At 35.4% G+C, this 19,859-nt stretch overlaps 1 protein-coding gene and 1 long non-coding RNA gene across 2 annotated transcripts in view; one reads left to right on the top strand and one right to left on the bottom strand.

Annotated features, from left to right (window-relative positions):
- LOC145720140 (uncharacterized) overlaps nucleotides 1–19,859 on the top strand; it is a 102,794-nt gene that overhangs the window by 27,766 nt on the left and 55,169 nt on the right. The gene's annotated exons all lie outside the window — the stretch shown is intronic.
- LOC145720339 (uncharacterized) lies at nucleotides 2,364–18,484 on the bottom strand. Its single transcript, XR_014143256.1, has 3 exons — nucleotides 18,332–18,484; nucleotides 14,365–14,606; nucleotides 2,364–2,591 (listed from the first exon to the last, which is right to left on the bottom strand). It is a non-coding gene; the product is annotated as an uncharacterized LOC145720339 (long non-coding RNA).

Here is a 19,859-nt window from a genome sequence, read left to right as displayed (position 1 = left end):
TCTCAAAAGCAGAGCTGAGTTCCTTGTTCAATTAAATCTTATTGGGCCTCTGTTACTCAAAGGCCCTATCAATTTTTTTTATTTTTTATTTTTTATATTTAGAATCTAGAAAGAATTAGCTTTTCTGAACTTTTGAGAGCCTGGAGTTCTGAATTCTTTCTATTCTCTTTCATTTCTGTTTGCAGACTATGCAAACTCTTCCTGATGTCATTTCTCTCTTGCAATACCTTGTTAAAGACAGTAAGTAAAAGCCAAGATACGGTACTATTCTCACTCTTCCAAACCACTTCTAGAATCTAGAATGACTGGGTCAGATGCCATGTTTTACCTTCCAAGCAGGAGATGGTTCTTCCAGGTCATTTTGCCACTGCATACCCACCATGAGTCTCCCATCTTTCTAGCTTCAATACTGTTTCTTACCACTTGCTGTTGGATTAGATGATGTCTTTGTTTAAGGCAATAGTACACTCCAATAACAATTTTGTATTAGTTATTGTAGGTTAACCACTATAACAGACATATAAAAACTTCAGAGTTTTAAAAGTATAAAAGTTTATTTCTGCTGACTTAACAGTTATGTGGATTGAGTTTGGGGAAAGGGGAGTTGGCTGTATGTGTTCAGTTAGAGACCCAGTTTCCTGGAGACCCTGCTATCTTCTGTGCTCTTCCTGGGCATTGATATCCAACCTAAAGGTGGGGAAAAGATCTGGAAAATTATTTCTTAGACATTTTCATGGGCTATGCTAAATGTAGTTCACTTCACTTCTGCTCATTGCAAAGAACTCAGTCTCATGGCCACACATAAATGCTAACAATTCTGGAAAATAAAAAATAGCTTTGTGCCCAAGAAAAATTGAGAACAGATCTGTTAATCAGACTGTTGTCAGTGCTACTGTGAAATAAAATACTTGTGGGCAAAGATCTTTCTTTACTTCCTTACTGAAGCTAAGTGAAGAGGGACCCAAGAAGATAACTTATGAAAATTGGTGGTATCTTTAAGAAGGGGAAATGGAGTTCTCTTACCTTAATAGGTGCTTTCTGAGCTTAGAATTCTCCAGAGCATTGAGCATGGTGAGAGTTCTGGGGAGAAATTTAGGGGGCCCAGGAATATAACATGTAGTCTTAAATTGCTCTACTTCCACTCTGGGAAGGGAAGAGTTTAAGGACCTAGATAATGGACAGAGGCTGGCGTCTGCTTTTTAAAGACTGGAGGCTCAGGGCACCGGGGTGACTCAGTCAGTTAAGCATCTGCCTTCGGCTCAGGTCATGATCTCAGGGTCCTGGGATCGAGCCCCGCATCGGGCTCCTTGCTCAGCAGGGAGTCGACTTCACCCTCTCCCTCTACCCCTCATTCCCCCACCCGTCCCCCTGCTTCTGCTTGTTCTCTCTCTCTCAAATGAATAAATTCTTTCTCAAATGAATAAATAAAATCTTTAAAAAAATAAAGGCTGGAGGTTCTCAGGAATATAAGGGATTGAGGGATAAGTGGCATATAATGGTTTGTTTAGAGGAGAAAATCAGGACAATTCTTAATCTTTTTAATCTCAAGTCTGCAAGGCTTTTGAGAGGTGGCTTCACATGGAGGAATATAGGAGGGTAGTGAACGAACAACTTTAGTATATTGCATAGGTAGTGACTGAAAAAAGTGAAAAATGCCCAGCCTAGGGTTGTTGGGACATATATATTATTGCCAGTGGATCCCAAAACAGACATGGTTTCTCTTCTAAGGAGGTCTCTTGAGCAATGGAAAAAGCTGAAAATGAGCAGCACCCCAAGGAAGCCATGCACACCACCCACATGGAGATACTAATAGCAAAATCTCCAGTGGCAGATGAAACGAGAATCAGCCAGCATGAAGGCAGGAATATCAATCAATTATCAACAAGAGGGAAGTCCTACAAAAACACCGTGCCTTCTTTCTTCCTTATCTTTGCCCCACAGTAGAGGAACTAGAACTTTTTCCCAAACCTCATCTATTCCATGTAGCTGAGGCTTCTGGTTTAGTTTGCACAGGAGAAGGAGAGGAAATTAATTTTGTATCAAGTTCAAGTTTAAAGTTTCAAAATAAGTAAGATTAATTCTTTGTTATCGTTAACAGCTTTATTGATATATAATTAATATACAGTAAGCAGTATTTATTTACTCTCGTGCATTTTTTTTTAAAGATTTTATTTATTTATTTGAGACAGAGAGAATGAGAGAGACAGAGAGCACATGAGAGGGGGGAGGGTCAGAGGGAGGAGCAGACTCCCCGCCGAGCAGGGAGCCCGTCGCGGGACTCGATCCCGGGACTCCAGGATCATGACCTGAGCCAAAGGCAGTCGCTTAACCAACTGAGCCACCCAGGCGCCCCGTAAGCAGTATTTATTTAAAGTATACTTTTTGAGATCTAAGAAATCACTTAAATCAATCTCCATCACCCGCACAATTTTTCTCATGTCCCTTTGTAAAGCTCTTTTTTCTGTTTTGTTTTGTTTTTTTTTTCCATTTAACGTAGATTCATCCATTTTGTTGTGTCAATATTTCATTCCTTTTCATTGCTGAGAGGTATTCCATTGTTTGGATATTCCATGATTTGCTTATCCATTCACCTGTTAATGGAAAATTGTATTGTTTTCAGGTTTTGGCTATTAAAAATAAAACTGCTATAAACATTTGTGTACAAATCTTTTTATAGGTACATGTTTTCATTTCTCATGAGGAATCCTAAAGAGTGAAATGGATGGTATGGTAGGTGTATGATTAGCTGACTCAGAAATGGCCAAAGTATTCTCCAACATGGTTGTATCATTAAATATTCTTATCAGCATTGCATGAGAATTCTAGTTCCTTCATGCCCTTGTCATTTTTAATTACATTCCTTCTAAGAATGCATGGTTATGCTCATTGGGATTTTAATTTGTATCTTCTTAATGACTAATGAGGTTCAGCATCTTTTCATGTATTTGTTAGTCACTTGTGTATCTTTGATGAAGTGTTCAAATATTTGTTAATTATTTATTGAGTTTTTGAAATTCTTTGTATTCTGGATATAAGCCTTTTGTCAAATATATGATTTACAAATGTTTTCCCCAAGTCTGTGATTTGTCTTTTTTTCTCCTAACAGTGTCTTTTAAAAATAGAAATTTTAAATTTTAATAAAGTCCAATTTTTCCTTTCATGGATCATGCTTTTTATGTTATAATTAAGAAATATTCACCTAATCCAAGATTAAAAATTTTTTCCCATTTTTTTAGACTTAATTTTTCAATTTAAATCTATAATTCATTTATGTTAGTTTTTGTACATGGTAGAAGGTATACACCAAAATTGTCTGTTTTTGTTTTTTTTCTTTCTTGTGGTTTTCTAATAGTTTCAATATAATTTGTTGAAAAGGCTATATCTTCTCTTCAAAATTACCTTTGAACCTTTTGCACATATTAGTTGTCTATATGTGTGTATGGTCATTGATTTATTTAAGCCAATATCACATTGCTTTAATTATGTAGCTTTATAATAAGACTTGAAGTCTCAGGTAGTGTAAATTCTCTAACATTCTTCTTTTTTAAAGTTGTTTTAACTCTTCCAGATCATCTGCATTTCTTTTTCAGCATGTAACTTCCTACAAAGAAGCCTGCTGGGATTTTGCTTGGGGTTGCATTAAATCTGTATATCAATTTAGGGAGAACTGACATTTTGATATTACTGAGTCTTCCAATCTATGTACACATATATTTCTCCATGTTTTTGGCCTTGCTTTAATTTTCCCCAGCAGTATTTTGTATTTTCCTGTGTACAGGTCCTTCATATCTTTTAAAAATCTATACCTAAATATTTTATATTTATGACGGTATTATGGATGATTAAAAAATTTTTAACTTATGGTAGTTTCTATTATATGGAAGTAAAATTGATTTTTGTATATTGATCTTTTATCCTACAGCTTGCTACACTCACTTACTAGTTTTAGTAGCTATTTTACATTTTACATCAGATTTTTTTCGTAGACAATTACTTCATCTGTGAGTAAATACAATTTTACTTTTATTTTTCAATCTGGATGTCATGTATTTCTTTTTCATGCTTTACTGGAGAAGCCAGAACCTCTAGTACAGTGATTAATAAAAGTGTTGAGAGATGATATCCTTACTTTGTTCTTTATCTTCAAGGGAAAACCTCAGTCTTTCACCATACATGTGATGTTAACTGAAGGATTTTCATCGGTGATCTTTATAAAGTTGAGGAAATTCCCTTCTATTTCTAATTTGCTGATAGTTCTTTTTCCTAAATTAAGAATAGTTGTGTGGTTCTGTCAAATGATTTTTCTGCACAAGTGATGCAGTGATTGCATCACAAGTGATGATCAAGTGATTTTAATTTTTTTAAATTAAAAAATGGTGGATCATACTGATTGATATTTGAGAAAAATTACATTTTTTCCTTACATTTCCTGAGATAAATACCACTTGATTGTGATGTATTATAATTTGTATATATTTTTAGATTTGATTTTCTGAAATTTTGTTTAGAATTGTTGCATATTAGGTCAAGAGAAATATTATTCTATAGTTTTATTATGATGCCTTTGTCTAGTTTTGATATCAGAACAATCCTGGCCTCATAGAATGAATTAGAAAATGTTTCTCCTAGTCAATTCTTGGAAGTGTTTGTGTAGAATTAGTATTATCTATTCCCTAAATATCTGTTAGAACTCACCATTGAAGCCATCTGGACTGGAGTTTTCTTTGTGGGAAAGTTTTTAATCACAAATTCAATTTCTTTAATACAGATAAAGCTGTTCATGTTATCTGTTTCTTTTTGTATGAGTTTTTACAGTATCTTTCAAAGAACCTGTCCATGCCCTTTATGATGTTATGTTTATTGGCATAAATTTGTTCATAATACCCCTGTTATTCTTTTAATAGATGGGGACATTCTAGTTGTTACCTCTCCCATTTTTGAGAGTTGCAATTTGTGGCTTCTGTAACTTTTCAGTCTGGCTAGAAGTTTATCAGTTTTATTGGGCTCTTGAACAAACCAGCTTGTTTCACTGATTTTCTCTATTGTTTTTAATTTTAAGTTTTAAGTGTGAAAAATAACCATAACTTACAGACAAATGTAGTTTGGGCAAAATGTTATGAAGGAACCTGCTACTCAGTGGGAAAGTCAGATTTGACATTTGAGAACAGTAATTGGAAAAAATTAAATCATTTCATAGTTAAGACTCCTAAGCTCGTTATATATGTTTAATGTAATTACATATGAATACTATCATTCAAATATAATTTGATTTTTAATATGCACTCATGTATTTTAAATGTCAAATAATGTGCAAAATTTCCCAAAGTGCATGTCACTGAACATTACTTCCTTGAATATTAATACATATTATGTGAGAAAGGATTTAATCTTCAAATAATAAGAAATACTGGGTTAAACTGTTGGATAAACTTCTGTTTTTGTAGGATTTTTAATATTTTTAGATATTACATTGTACGTCCTTAATTTCCATGAGAGGGATATAAAACACAGTATTTCCCAAATTTATTTGATCTTTTTTTAAATGGAGCATCTAGCAGGACAAGAATTTAGCAAAACACCTTTTGGAGAATGTTAGTAGGTTGAAAGAGCTTTAAAGTGAAACAAACCTAGGTTTAAATTCTTACCCCAGAACCAATTTGATCCAGGCAAGTGACTTTAAGCCTGTGGGCCTCAGTTCACCTTCAAAAAGGGAATATTAAGAATTCTCTTTTGGGGTGTTGGGAAAATTAGAAAGAATGACTCTTAGGCACCTGACATGATGCTTGGCACATAGTACATTATCAATTATTGATATCAATATTATTTATAATAATTTAGTTTCCAATAATACACAGGATACCAAAAGAGAAAAAAGGTGCTTCATTTCCCTTGATAGTGCTGACATAATAGCATTTTGTATAATGTGGAATAATGATTTTTATATTCTTAAAAAAATCGTAACAGACTCATCTTTATACCTAGAAATGACATCCAGTGAAGAATGTAACATAATGTTGTGGCAGAATTGAAATGAATGTTGGTATTTAGAAAGAGTATCATGAATTTTAGCATATCTACCTGTTGCTGATTGCTTATGTGATCTCAAACAACTTAAACTCTCTTAGGCTTTGGTTTCCTCATTTATAAACTGGAGCAATTGGACTGGAGTTTTTGTAATTGTTTACTCTTTAATACTGATACCTAGATATTCTTGAAAGATGTGTTGCCTTTGCCTTAATCTCATTGGGTATTTAAAAAATTTTTTTAAATTTAATTTAGATTTTCAATTTCTGATCCTCACCCCTCAATACTCTACTCACTTCTACCCCCAACTTTTAGCCTTTACAACTCTAATACAGTTGGAGTTATTGTAAAGACAACTCTTTTGGTTGTCTACCCGTTGTTCACTTTCCTCTTCTTCTTAATCAAAACTGAATTTATTTAGGTTTATAGCACTTCCATATGCAGTCCTGTGTCTCCAAGAGAAGATGACCCCATCCCAGCTACAGTAGTATAACTAATTCCTCTAAGGGTATGCTGATTATCCTTGTTAGTGATTGGTCCAAGAATAGACATGTGACCCAATCCTAGCTGATGAACTGAAGTGAAATCTGTTGGTATATTTTCTGGGAAATGACCTCAATCCTAAGAAATATCCACATCATAGGATGGTCGATCTCTTTTTATTGTCTGAATGGGGGATTTGATTCTACTTCAGCCATCTATCAAACAGTCTGTGAATGAGGTCAAACCAAGTAGGGAACAAAGAAGAGATGGCAAGAACCTGGGTTTTGATGACATTGTTGGGAGTGCTTAAGTAATTTGCCCTGAAACCTGAGCTTACTCTATTAGTGAGATAAGAAATTTTCTTGGTACTTTAATTTTCTTAAGGTTTCTCTTACTTGCATACTAACTGGCAAATGTTTAGAGTCATAACTTGATGGTTCCAAATTTCATTTTAATAATCCTTGTTTTCATTCTTCTGCTAATAAAACTCATAAGAGCTGAGCATTTCAAAATGCAAGATGCAACTTTGAAAAGGGAATCTCCATGATAAACAGTTGTTGGGGTTAAATCCCGTGGGGTGTTATCATATCTCCAGGTCATATGTATTCTCTGTAATGCTGCAACAAAGTAGTATTTATGATGACAGGCAGATAGGCTAGGAAGTATAATCTGTTTAACGAGTACTTCATTAAAGAATCCTATTATCTCAGTCTAGAAATATTTTTATTTGGTAAAATTTTATTAGAGACCCACTTTTGACACTAGTTTCAATACATTTTTTCTTCTTCTAAACATATATATATATATAGTGAAGACTATGGGACAATTAACTTCAAGTTTTTGGCTAAAATGAGTATTTCCATAAAAATATTCTTACCTCTATAAAAAAAAAGCATTTGGTGTTTGAAAATACTCTTCATTGTTTACAGAATCAGTGAACAACTCTTGTAAAATGAGTAAATTTTAGAATCCAAGATTTAGGTCTGACATTCATTAGCTATGAGGAAAGAGGTGGATCAAACAGATAATTACAGTGAAAATGAATTTTATGGACACACTATATTTCATAGGAAAAATAGTGTAAAACTTAATTTTAGCAATATTTAGTGTATATTGGATCACTATTTAAATGTATTGGCATAAGACAATTTTGCCATGAATCCTGCTATGGAAGAGTTAGCTTTTGATGTTCCCATAGCCATTAAACAGTGATTTTACTTACTTGAGAGGGTTCCAATGGCATATTTCTCAAGGATGGAATGTTTCATGCCATTAACTTACTGCATGTGGAGCTGAATTCTTTAAGCACTTAAATGATTCTCACTTAATGCCTTTTTATAAATTACTTGGTGTAAACTGTGTAATAATAGTGCTTTGCCAGTCATTGGTGAGAACTCACTCTTGGGGCAAGGCTTCCATTATAACAAACTATCTTTCACTGTCAGATAATGTTGAATGGTCGCCATGCCAAAGATGAACATGATACCTTGATAATAATTCTGGACTTGTCTGTTGTAGTTCACTCAAATACTGTAAGCTAATCCACCAAGAAACATGCTTTGATCCTCATCATTAGGATGGATGAGTCATACAGGAGGTCTGAAGTACTTTATGATTAAATCCAAGAAGGTTTGGAAATATCATAATTCCATGTTTTTCCATGATAGACACAGCCAGATTTCTTAAGTTAAGAATTTTTGGACTTTTTAAAGACATGGGTAGCTGTCCACATGTTTCAATGCTTATTCTGTTAGAAGTTCAGGATTTAGTTAGCTGATCCTTTTTGCTTTTTCCTTTTCTCTTTCTACACTTGAAGGAGAGGATATATCCCTCAGAGTCAAGGTTTAATATATAGTTGGGGATCTAGATTATCTAGGGAGTGTTTCCTAAATTAAGGTCCTTTTTTTCCCCCTAGGGACTCAGACTGATACACAGAATATGAGATGAGCAATAGCTTCTTTTGGAATACACTGTTGGCCTTCTTTCTTTTGGAGTAGCTTGAGTTTTTTTCATTTCAAAATCTCAGTTGGGGTATAATTTCCTTTTGGACTCTTGACCAATCACTTTACAATGCTGAGAACATTTGCTTATGTTTAATTGACTTATTTTGAGGGGTTGTGCCAGAAACCACATAGAATCTGAACTGTAACAAACACATCTGTATTATTTAGGAACACATTGTTCTGTGGTACTTCATCTTTCTTTTTGCACATGCCTCTCTCTTTTCTCTACCTCCTTCGACACTATCTCCCATCACCTTCCCAAGGTGGCAATCCACTCCAGTGTTGGCAGGAAATGATGGTACCTGAGAGCTACCCTGAGCCGTGTCTGAAAAATAGGAACTACATCAGGTCAGAACTTGGTGTGCTACATTTACAGAATTAACCAAACACCATTTTGCCAACTTTTCCAAAGTATATACTGGACTTCATCTTATGACAGAATCACATTTGCAGGCTATACAATAATTATTTTTTGCTTACAACTATAATTTTGGGAATCTATGCATATTCAATCTGTGGGATAAGCTTTCTGTTACTTGGTAACTTCTGTCTTTGAAACACCTAATATTTATATCTATTTTCTCAATAGCATGCTATTAATGTTGCTAGTATAACTTATCATGTTATATATTTTTTCTTACTTCCACTAGGTTCTGACCCAGTGAACAAAGATGGTGTCTTATTCTTTAATTTCCAAGTGCTAGCAAAGTAATTGGCACAGGGTAGGTCTTCAATAAAAGTTGAATGAATTAATGTGGTTATATGTCAAAAATGCATGCAGCCTCACTCAGAAATGTTGTTTCACTTGTGATCACTCTCTTCCTAGGACAGCTTGCATCCAATGACTGACTGAAGTGAGTTCCTAAAGACTTGTTCCAATTTAGCTTGATGAAGGATGGCTCTAATGGGAAATATTTGCTCCATGTGTCCCCTTTTGGTGACCAAGGTTTCATGAGACCTGCATCACAGTTCAACTTTTCCCTCTGTGCAATCTTAATTTTCCCTCCTTTCTCTCATAGATGTAGATCCCTAATAAGTCTCCCTAGCACAAAATGACGTTGAACGGGTATAAAGAGATTTGATTGAGGAGAATCTTTCTAGTTCATCTTAAGGAATTTGGGTTTTATCCAAGGGCAATAAGAATCTATTGAAGGGTTTTAAGCAGAGGAGTGACCTGATTAAATTTACATTTTTAACAATCACTTTATCTGTGGAAGAGAGTGGATAGGAGTGGGAACATCATTAATGTCCCAGAGGTGGAGTCGATGACACCATGTACAGAGACCAGCTAGGGGAAGCAGCAGAGGGAGAGGGGGAAGCAGACTCCCCGCTGAGCAGGAAGCCCGATGTGGGGCTCAATCTCAGGACCCTGAGATCATGACCTGAGCCGAAGGCAGATGCCCAACCGACTAAGCCAGCTATGGAAGAGTTAGCTTTTGGATGTTGCAGAAATTTAAGCAAGAGATGTTTGGCTTGGACTAATACTGTGACAGTGGCTATAGATTTGGTATTTTGGGGTTGCAAATGAAGGAAAGTCAAGGTCCCTGGCTTGAGCAACTAAGAAGAGATTCCATAAGCTTCTTCTGCAAGAAGGATACAACTGAATGGCTGCATCTACGGCCAGTAGGACAATTTCTAGAAGAAAGTCTTTACTACTAAGATGAATACCCGGGTTACTGTATTCTGAGTCAGGGTTTTTGTTCTTTTGTGTCCCTGTCACTATTCAGTTGTAACTTACATTATAAGATTTACGGTAAAGAGATCTTGCCCCAGAAAGATTGTGCCTGAAGATCTGCTTCCTTTCCCAGTCCTGTTTTGCTTCCATATCACACTGTCTTGGCTCTGGGCCTTCAAAGCGATACAATAAAAAGATCATTTGTATTAGGATCTATCCCTAACCAGCTTTATATGATTCAAAGAGCTGGTTTCTTTTTAATCTTAATAAAGACATTATATCTGAATTATAATTCTACATCTGACCCATTACCTCTCAGATCAAACTTTGATGGTGTTGAAGACAAAATTGCCATAGCAAATTATAGTACCTCCTCTAAGTATTGACTGATGATGAACAGACCACCTCTTTAATGATATGTCAAGAATTTTGGTTTTAGGGGCTCCTGGGTGGCTTAGTTGGTTGGGCATCTGCCTTCGGCTCAGGTCATGATCTCAGGGTCCTGAGATTGAGCCCCACATCGGGCTTCCTGCTCAGCGGGGAGTCTGCTTCTCCCCTCTCCCTCTGCTGCTCCCCCTGCTTGTGTGCTCTCTCTCTCTCTCTCAAATAAATAAAATCTTTAAAAAAAAAAAAGGATTTTTGTTTTATAATTGCTATCTTGGAATGCCTTCATCATATTTATTTCAGTTTTTTTTTTAATTTATTTCAGAAGCTGAGGAGATTAGATGGAGAAAGGAGGAAGTGCTAGAGGTGGCAGCCAATGACATATGTAGAAAAAAAAAACTGCTCTAGGCTCTCTGGATAATGAACTAGTTGGTAACAGGCTGGAGTGAGAAGCAGGGAGGGATGGGTATCTTTGATTCATAATGAATTTCCAAAAGAGAAAAGCTGATGATTTCTTTAGATGTTAGATGCCAAGAATCATTATCTTCTAGTCATGAGGAAAGACTAAGGGATCCATTAAAAGACAAAATGTTCCATACAATAGGAATAAACATCTAATATTTTAGGTATGCGTGGAATGAAATGACGCATGTAAATGATTTTTTCCAGATAGCTTATCTGCATTAAGTGCTAAAATTTAAATTTTGAGGGAATCTTTTTAAAATGTGTTAAACATTTCTGTAGCTTTTCAAAAGAGAAGTTATTTGGTATTATTTAAACATTTTCATACTGTCTCAGGACTATCATTATGAATGACAATTAATGAGCCATAATGGGACACAATAATATCTTCAATGATTATCTTATTTGGGTTGTTTTATACTGACTAGGTATAAAACAGGTTGCTCTGTTTTTTCAATTTCTTGCACCTACTACTTTTAATTTTTCTCACTTTTTTGAATTATATATTCACAACAGCGACAGAGTTCCTATGGGTAAGAAATTATAGATTTAAATTATAGATTTGTTCCTTCTCTTTGGCTATTTATTTGCTTGCTATGTATTCATTTTATTTGTTTGTTTGTTTTTTGGTTTTTGTTTTTTTTTAAGATTTTATTTGTTTATTTGAGAGAGAATGAGATAGAGAGAGAGCATGAGAGGGGGGAGGGTCAGAGGGAGAAGCAGACTCCCTGCCGAGGAGGGAGCCTGATGCGGGACTCGATCCCGGAACTCCAGGATCATGACCTGAGCTGAAGGCAGTCGCTTAACCAACTGAGCCACCCAGGCGTCCCGATTTTATTTGTTTGTTTAACTTTTTTTTCATTTGCCAATTCCTCATAACATTACTGGTATAGATTGTGAGATAAGAGATCCAAAGTGGTTTCTTAATGCGACCATACATTGTTCTAGCTTAGCTGAGAAAAAATTTTAAAAAAACTTAGAAATGTTCTGGCATCAGATATTGTCTTAATTTATATTGTGAAATGACACAAGAATTAGCATTGGGTTAACATTGCTTCAGGTATGAATTCTTACATGTTATGGGGGTTACTTCAGCCTTTTGCTCTTGTGCACACAGATTCCCTAAGTAGTTAACTGACCTTCTTAAACCTGAGTTTTCTCTATGCAGTTCAATTCTTGAGGAGTAGAGAAGGAAGCCAATGGGGAAGATCACCATCATAGCAGTCAATAATGGATGTCATCTATTTGCCAGGGAAGTGAGTGTATCTTGGGTAGAATGTAGGCTGGAGCTCAGGGGAGTTGGAAGATAGCAGAAATGAGCATCACAAATGGCATTGGGGTCTAGATAATTTTAAATCATTGCTAGGAAAAGATTTTTGTAGCTAATCCTTTTTTTACCTTTTTGGGGGAAGGGAGAAGGAGGGTCAGGAGATACCTTTTGCTATAATCTTTTGTTTTCTCTCATCTATTTTTTCAAAAGGATTTAGTAAAGCAAACAAAACCTTGTGGTTATGAAGATATCGTGGCCAAAAGCTTTGAAAAAGAATTCCCTAGGGATTATGAAGCTGTTGCAGCTTAGAGTACTCTGCTCTGAGTATATTGGTCTTGAGGGTCCAACAGATTCGGGCTTTAGTATTGCTTCTGTTCTTCCAAACTATACAACCTTCAGGAAATACTCAGCCACTTTAAATTGCAATATCCTTATCTGTGAAATGCAGCTAACAATATCTACCTCATAGATTTGAGGAATACTAAGCACATGATTCAATAAGATCATGTGCTTATTACACCTAGGATAAGCATTCAAGGAATTATAGCATATATTAAAAATGTACTAATAATATTCAACTTATTGTCTTGGTTTGAAAGCTCAGGTTCCTTTGTAACACCAATAGATCAATAGTCATTATGGACTGCCTTCTCTAAAAGAATGCTTTCAGTTTTATCTGGGCTTCAGTGGCCCAGGGATCATCACACTATCATTTTATCCTCCTTTTAGAGGCTGAAAAAGTGTTTGAGATATCCTCTGTGGTTGCAAGACAGAGACTTAAGAGAGGGAAAGAAGATACTCAAATTCCCTATTTTTGCTATAGCAAGCCCTGGATTTACAATAAATACTTTGCTTGGAAAAAAATTATTCTTGGATAATTTTAACAAGGCCAAAACAAGTCCTCTGGATACTACACTTCTATTAGTATCTTAAAATTTTTACTTTTATTTGTTATAATAATTCATACTTATATTTGGCATGTATGCACATATATACATTTTCTTTACTATCTTTTAGAATAATAAGAATAAGAAGTCAAGGACCATCACCTCAGAGGATCTAAATCTAAGATGTTATTTAACTTTTATACATGCTAAGGACTGTGATAGGTACTGGGCATATTCTATGCAAAGGTTTTAGTACATTCGTCAGCATAGAGTAGATATTTACCAAGGTCAGACATTTGAAAATGAAAGAAGAAACAATTTCAATGTCTCAATAGAAAAATGATTAAATAATAGTATTTCCATACATGGAATGCTGCGAAGCTATTAAAAAGAATGAAGAAAAGCCATATGAACTGAGTTGGAAACATCTAAGACATATTAAATGAAAAAAACAAGTCTGAGAACTAAGTATATGGCATGACCCATTTAGGCTAAAAGAAATCTGTATATAATGTATATGTCAAATATATATATGTATATGTATATACATCCCATAGACAATAGAAACTGGAAGAATATACATGACCTGTGACCCTAGGGAAGGGAGAAGTTGAGTGTAAGTCAAGGAATAATTTATTGTTTTGCTCTATCAAATTCTGGCTTGTGTGAATCTCTTAGAAGAAAATATTCTTGTTTTACTTCTATATATATTTAAAAGATGAATGGACAACACATAAATGGAGTAAGATCAAGAAAACATAAATCTCTAAAAAATATTTTTTAATTGTAGTAAAATTTAAATAGCATAAATTTAACATCTTAAGCCTTTTTTAGGTGTTCCGTGGCACCAAGTAGTTCCCAATATCGTGCTGACATCACCACCATCCATCTCCAGAACACTCTTCATCTTGCTAAACTGCAACTCGGTACCCATTAAATGATAATTCCCCATTCCCTCTCTCCCACAACCACTAGCAACCACCATTCTTCTTTCTGCTCCTATGACCTTTTTTTAAGGAAAACAAAACGTTTGAATTGTATTTTTCTTTCTATAAGGTAACACCACTTCGCAAGAAACCGATACAGTTTTGCACGTTATTTCACCGTCAAAGGAACTGCATCTGTCTCTGCTTGTGCTTTGGGTTCGTTTCGCACTAGATGAGCTGCTGCCCTCACCTCTTCACTAGGAAATAGTCTGTGCAGCTCTTCTCGCTGACGCACTGGGTCTGGAATCCCAAGCATACCGCAGGTGCAGCATGAAGAGACTGGAGAGCAGTGAGGCCCCTGCCGTGGGGCACTTTGCCCAAAGTGGATCCACTGCGGGAGGGGGTCCCTGCAGAAGCGCGGAGAGTGTGCAGGGGTTAGTTGTACAACTGACTCAGATGTAGGAGAGGGTTCACAGCAGAAGCCATCGTTTTCTGTAAAAAAAAAAACAGTTGCAGCTTTTTTGGTTGAATCTGGCAAGAAGGAACCCAACCCCACCGGGAGCCCACTTGCCGACAACTGCACAGCGGAGTTCGAGACTGAGCTGGGAGTGTCTGCTAACCACTCCTATGAATCTGACTACTCTAGGTACCTCATATAAGTGGACTCACAGTATTTGTCTTTTTGTGACTGGCTTATTTCACTCAGAATGTCCTGAGTCTCTGTCACGTCCTCAAGGTTCAACCATATTGTACCATGGGTCAGAATTTACTTCCTTTTCAAGGCTGAATAATATTCCATTGTGTCTGGATATGTATGTATACACACACCTATATATACCTCACATTTTGTTTAAGTATTAGGTAAATCTTTTTATTTTATTTTTTTTTTAAAGATTTTATTATTTATTTGACAAAGACACAGCGAGAGAGGGAACACAAGCAGGGGGAGTGGGAGAGGGAGAAGCAGGATCTCCGCTGAGCAGGGAGCCCCATGCGGGGCTCGATCCCAGGACTCTGGGATCATGACCTGAGCCGAAGGTAGTCGCTTAATGACTGAGTCACCAAGGTGCCCCTTGTTTAGGCATTATGTAAATCTTTTTAGAGTGGTATTTCAACTGGCTTTAGTACATAATATAAATGTGGATAGGGTGGCATTGTGATATAAAATTTAAAGAAGACTGAACACCAGAAAATAAGAATTTAACAAGTATATGTAAATCTACTATCCTCCCATAGAGGGTAGAATAGTCTCTCTGAGAGTTGCAAAAAGCCTTCATTTGGGGGACATTATGAATATGAATCAAGAAAGAACTGGAAAACTAAATACTTGCCCCTGTAGATTAGAGAGTAATCTAAGTAAGACCAGACAGGTATGATATAATTTCAGTGTCTCATGTCAAGCATTTTGTCACATGTAAATTTTTTAGTGCCCTTCTATTTAAACTTCTGAAGGAACCAATTAAATGGACTTTTAGGATATTTTACAAGAAGAGTAATTAGGAAGACAGGGCTTTAAACTTTGCCTAATTTGCCCTGTATCCGGAGGCATAACTAACATTTTATTATATAAAAGAATGGAGGAAATTGAAAACAGGGTATTGCAGAATGTTAACAAAACATTGTCCCCATACACATAATATTTATATTGCCAAATGCCAGTAGAAATTTCTTTTGCATTTTATTTTTGCCTAATTAATTGTGTCAGGAATTCTAAAACAATTATGAGCCAAAAAGGGAAGAAGGAAAAAAAAGGCAAAACTTTTCCAGTGTTCTTTGTTAAATACTTGCAGGCTAAGTATCTATGATCCACCAGTTTTCAAAGGATACGTTCAAAGTATTCTTCAAAACTAGTTAAAATCTTTTGTTTTCTTCTTGTATTAATGTGAAACACCTATAATAACTTACTTCCACATATCAGAATAGTATGTAATGTCAGACAAGAATTGCATTCTCTTTACCAAGGTCACTTCCAGAGTTCATGTCTTTATTCTTTGTGGCATATGCCTCCTCTCTTTTTCCTTTGCCCCATTTCCCTTCTTATTGTGCCCTCTTCTTTCTGTTTTTCTCATTCAGCCATGTAGTTATATATTTTTAGGCTGTGATTTTCCCTGGCAGCAATAGTGTAATTTTTCACTTGTTTTGGTTTAGAGTTCATTCCGTTCTTCAGACTCACTTATCATTTTATCATTAATAATTGTAGCCTTTTCCACTCTCAGAGAGAGGATATGAGAAAAAACAGACAAAAGTGCCCAGAAAAGGAAAATGGCAGCACTGCAAAATGCAAGGAAAACAGTGAAGGCATTCTATAAAAATTTTTGTGACTATGGGTTTTCTGATTAAAAGTCTTTTTTTCATATTTGCACTTTATTATATAATAGTCTTGAAGAATGAAAAGTGGAAATATGGATACATATATAATAAATATATAGTAGTGTTACAACATGCAAATTTATTGTCATTTAGTAATATGAACCTCAAGTGGAACATATATTTCAAATTTCAGTACTGAGCTGATGAGCAGAGATATTACTAGATATTTAATAAATGTATATTAAGTTAAGTTGATTTGGAAATCAGAGATTATCTCTTTATAATATACCTAATAACTCCATATGAAACAGATAAGATTAGCTGTGTATGGGATATGTTTTGGGTCTTAAAAGTTCTCACCACAAGAAAAAAACATTTATAAATATATATGGCGGGGCGCCTGGGTGGCTCAGTCGTTAAGTGTCTGCCTTCAGCTCAGGTCGTGATCCCAGGGTCTTGAGATTGAGCCCCACATTGAGCTCCCTGCTCGGCAGGAAGCCTGCTTCTCCCTCTCCCTCTGCTTGTGTTCCCTCTCTCGCTGTGTCTCTCTCTGTCAAATAAATAAAATCTTAAAAAATATATATATATATAGGGCGCCTGGGTGGCTCAGTCGTTAAGCGGCTGCCTTCGGCTCAGGTCATGATCCCAGAGTCCTGGGATCGAGTCCCACATCGGGCTCCCTGCTCGGCGGGAGGCCTGCTTCTCCCTCTCCTACTCCCCCTGCTTGTGTTCCTGCTCTCTCTATCTCTCTCTCTGTCAAATAAATAAATAAAAATCTTAAAAAAAAAAATATATATATATATATGGCAACAGAGGTTAAGTAGACTTGTGATAATTTTACTATATATACAAAATACAAATATATACAAATACATTGCATTGTATACCTGAAACTAATATAATGTTATATTGTCAATTATACCTCAATAATACTAATACTGATAAAAGAATGTGTTCTGAATTCTTCATGAAGGACTTTGAAGGATTTTTTCACATCTTTCTAAGGCACATTGGGATGCATACCACACTCTTTCAGCACAAGTTGTTCTTGATTCCACCTTAGTCTCATCATTGCACCTGCCTCCGGTCCATCAGTTACCACATTTCTTAATTCTGTAGGCCAAATCACTCACAAAACAGCCTACTCCACTCTTCTTACCACTACTTCCTGATTTTGGGTCCTAATCATCTCTTGGCTGAGTTACTACAACAGCCTCTAAACTCAACGTTTGGCCTGTATTTTATGCCACTCCCAGCTTTCTAAGTGAAAATATGGCCATGCTACTGCCATGTTGGAAGTAGTTGGAATGGTTCTGTAAGGCTTAAGCCACTACCTTCCATTCTTTTCTGATTGCACAGTCCTATTTGTCAGTGAGATAAAACATATTTCCATATAGAAAAATAGGAGGATAAAAATTAAATGTAAAAAAAAATTTAAATGCTTTGCCACTCTCATAAACTAATATCTCAAGAGCAAAATTAACCACTAGTGATAGTGGATATAAATCCGTATTTCAAATAATGTTATTAATTTCAGTTTATTTGCTTGACTTTGTGTCAAATTTGTTTTTTATTGAACACATTTGACAGATAACATTATGTAAGTTTAAGGTGTACATGTTACTTTGATACATTTATATATTGTAATATGGTTGCCATTGTAGCAATATTTATCACAGTACATAATTATAATACAATATTCTTGTTTGTAAGCATTATACTCTGCATTGTATCTCTACAGCTTATTTACCACTCGTTTCAAGTTTGTTTCCTTAAACATCATTATTATTCCTCCCCATCCTCCATCACCTTGTAACCACCATTTTACTGTTTATATGAATTTGATTTATTTAGATTCCCCATATAAGTAATATCATACAGTTCTTGTCTTTCTCTGTCTGACTTACCTCCCTTAGCAAAATGTACTGAAGGTCCATCCATGTTGTCACAAACAGCAGGATATTCTCCTTTCTCGTGACTGAATAATATTCCATTGTGTATATATACCACATCTTTTTTTATGCATTTATCTGTTGATGGGCAGTTAGGCTGTTTCCATATCTTGGCTATTGTGAATAATGCTGCGATAAACATGGGACGTGCAGATATCTTGTCCTGTTTTTCTGTTTTCATTTTCTTTGGGTATAATCCCAGAAGTAGAATTGCTAAATCATATGGTAGATCTATTTTTAAATTTTCGAGGAACCTCCATATTGTTTTTGATAATGGTTGGACCAATTTACATTCTCACCAACAGTGTATAAAGGATCCCTTTTAACCACATCCTTGCTAACACCTGTGATCTCTTGCTTCTTGATGATAGCCATTCTAATAGGTGTGAGGTGATATCACATTGTGGTTTTGATTTGCATCTCCTGGATGTTTAGTAATGTTGAGCATCTTTACATGTACCAGTCGACCATTTTGATATTCTCTTTGGAAATCTCTATTTATTTTTTCTGCCCATTTTTTAAATTGGATTGTTTATTTGTTATTAAGTTGCCTGAGTTCTTAATATATTTTGGATATTAACCCCTTATCTGATTCATGGTTTGCAAAATTTTCTCCCATTAGGTGGGTTGTCTTTTGTTTTAATCGTTCCTTTCACTGGGCAGAAACTTTTGAGTTTGACATACACACATTTTTTTTATTTCTGTTTTTGTTATCTGTGCTTTTGGCATCATGTCCAAAAGAAATCGTTGCCAAGACCAATATTGAGGAGATTACTCCCTGTTTTCTTCTGGAGATTTTATGGTATAAGGTCTTATGTTTGAGTCTTTGATCCATTTTGAGTTACTTTCTGTGAGTTGTGTGAGGTAGGGGTTCAATTTAATTGTTCTGCTTTTGTATTTCTCTGGTTTACCCAGCACCATTTGTTGAAGACTGTCTTTTCTCCTTTGTGTGTTCTTGGCTCCTTTGTTGAATATTAGTTGACTGTTTATGCTGGGATTTAATCTTAAACACTCTATTCTGTTCTATTGATCTATGTGTGTATTTTTGTGCTACTATGCTGATTTTATTACTATGGCTTTGTAGTATAGTTTGAAATCAGGAAGTGTGGTATCTCTAGCTTTGTTATTTTTTTCTCAAGATTACTTTGGTTATTTGGGGTCTTTTTTGGTTCCACACAAATTTTAGAATTGTTTCTTCTATCTCTGTGAAGAATACCTTTGGTATTTTGATGGAGATTGCATTGAATCTGTAGATAGTTTTGAGTAGTATGGGTATTTTAAAATCAATTCTTCTAATTCAGGAACATGGGCTGTCTTTTCATTTGTTTGCATCTTTGATTTCTTTCAACAAAGTCGTGTAGTATTCAGATCTTTCACGTCCTTGGTTAAATTTATTCCTAAGTATTCTATTGTTTATGATGCCATTGTGAATGTGATCAATTTTAGGATTTCTTTTCCAGATGTTTCATCATTAGTGAAAGGA

This window comes from Leptonychotes weddellii, chromosome 2 (assembly GCF_054177405.1).
Source record: "Leptonychotes weddellii isolate Sample4059 chromosome 2, ASM5417740v2, whole genome shotgun sequence".
Classification (NCBI taxonomy): Eukaryota; Metazoa; Chordata; class Mammalia; order Carnivora; family Phocidae; genus Leptonychotes; species Leptonychotes weddellii.
The sequence above is the reverse complement of the archived record's forward strand: the minus strand, read 5'-3'. Positions and strand labels throughout refer to the sequence as shown.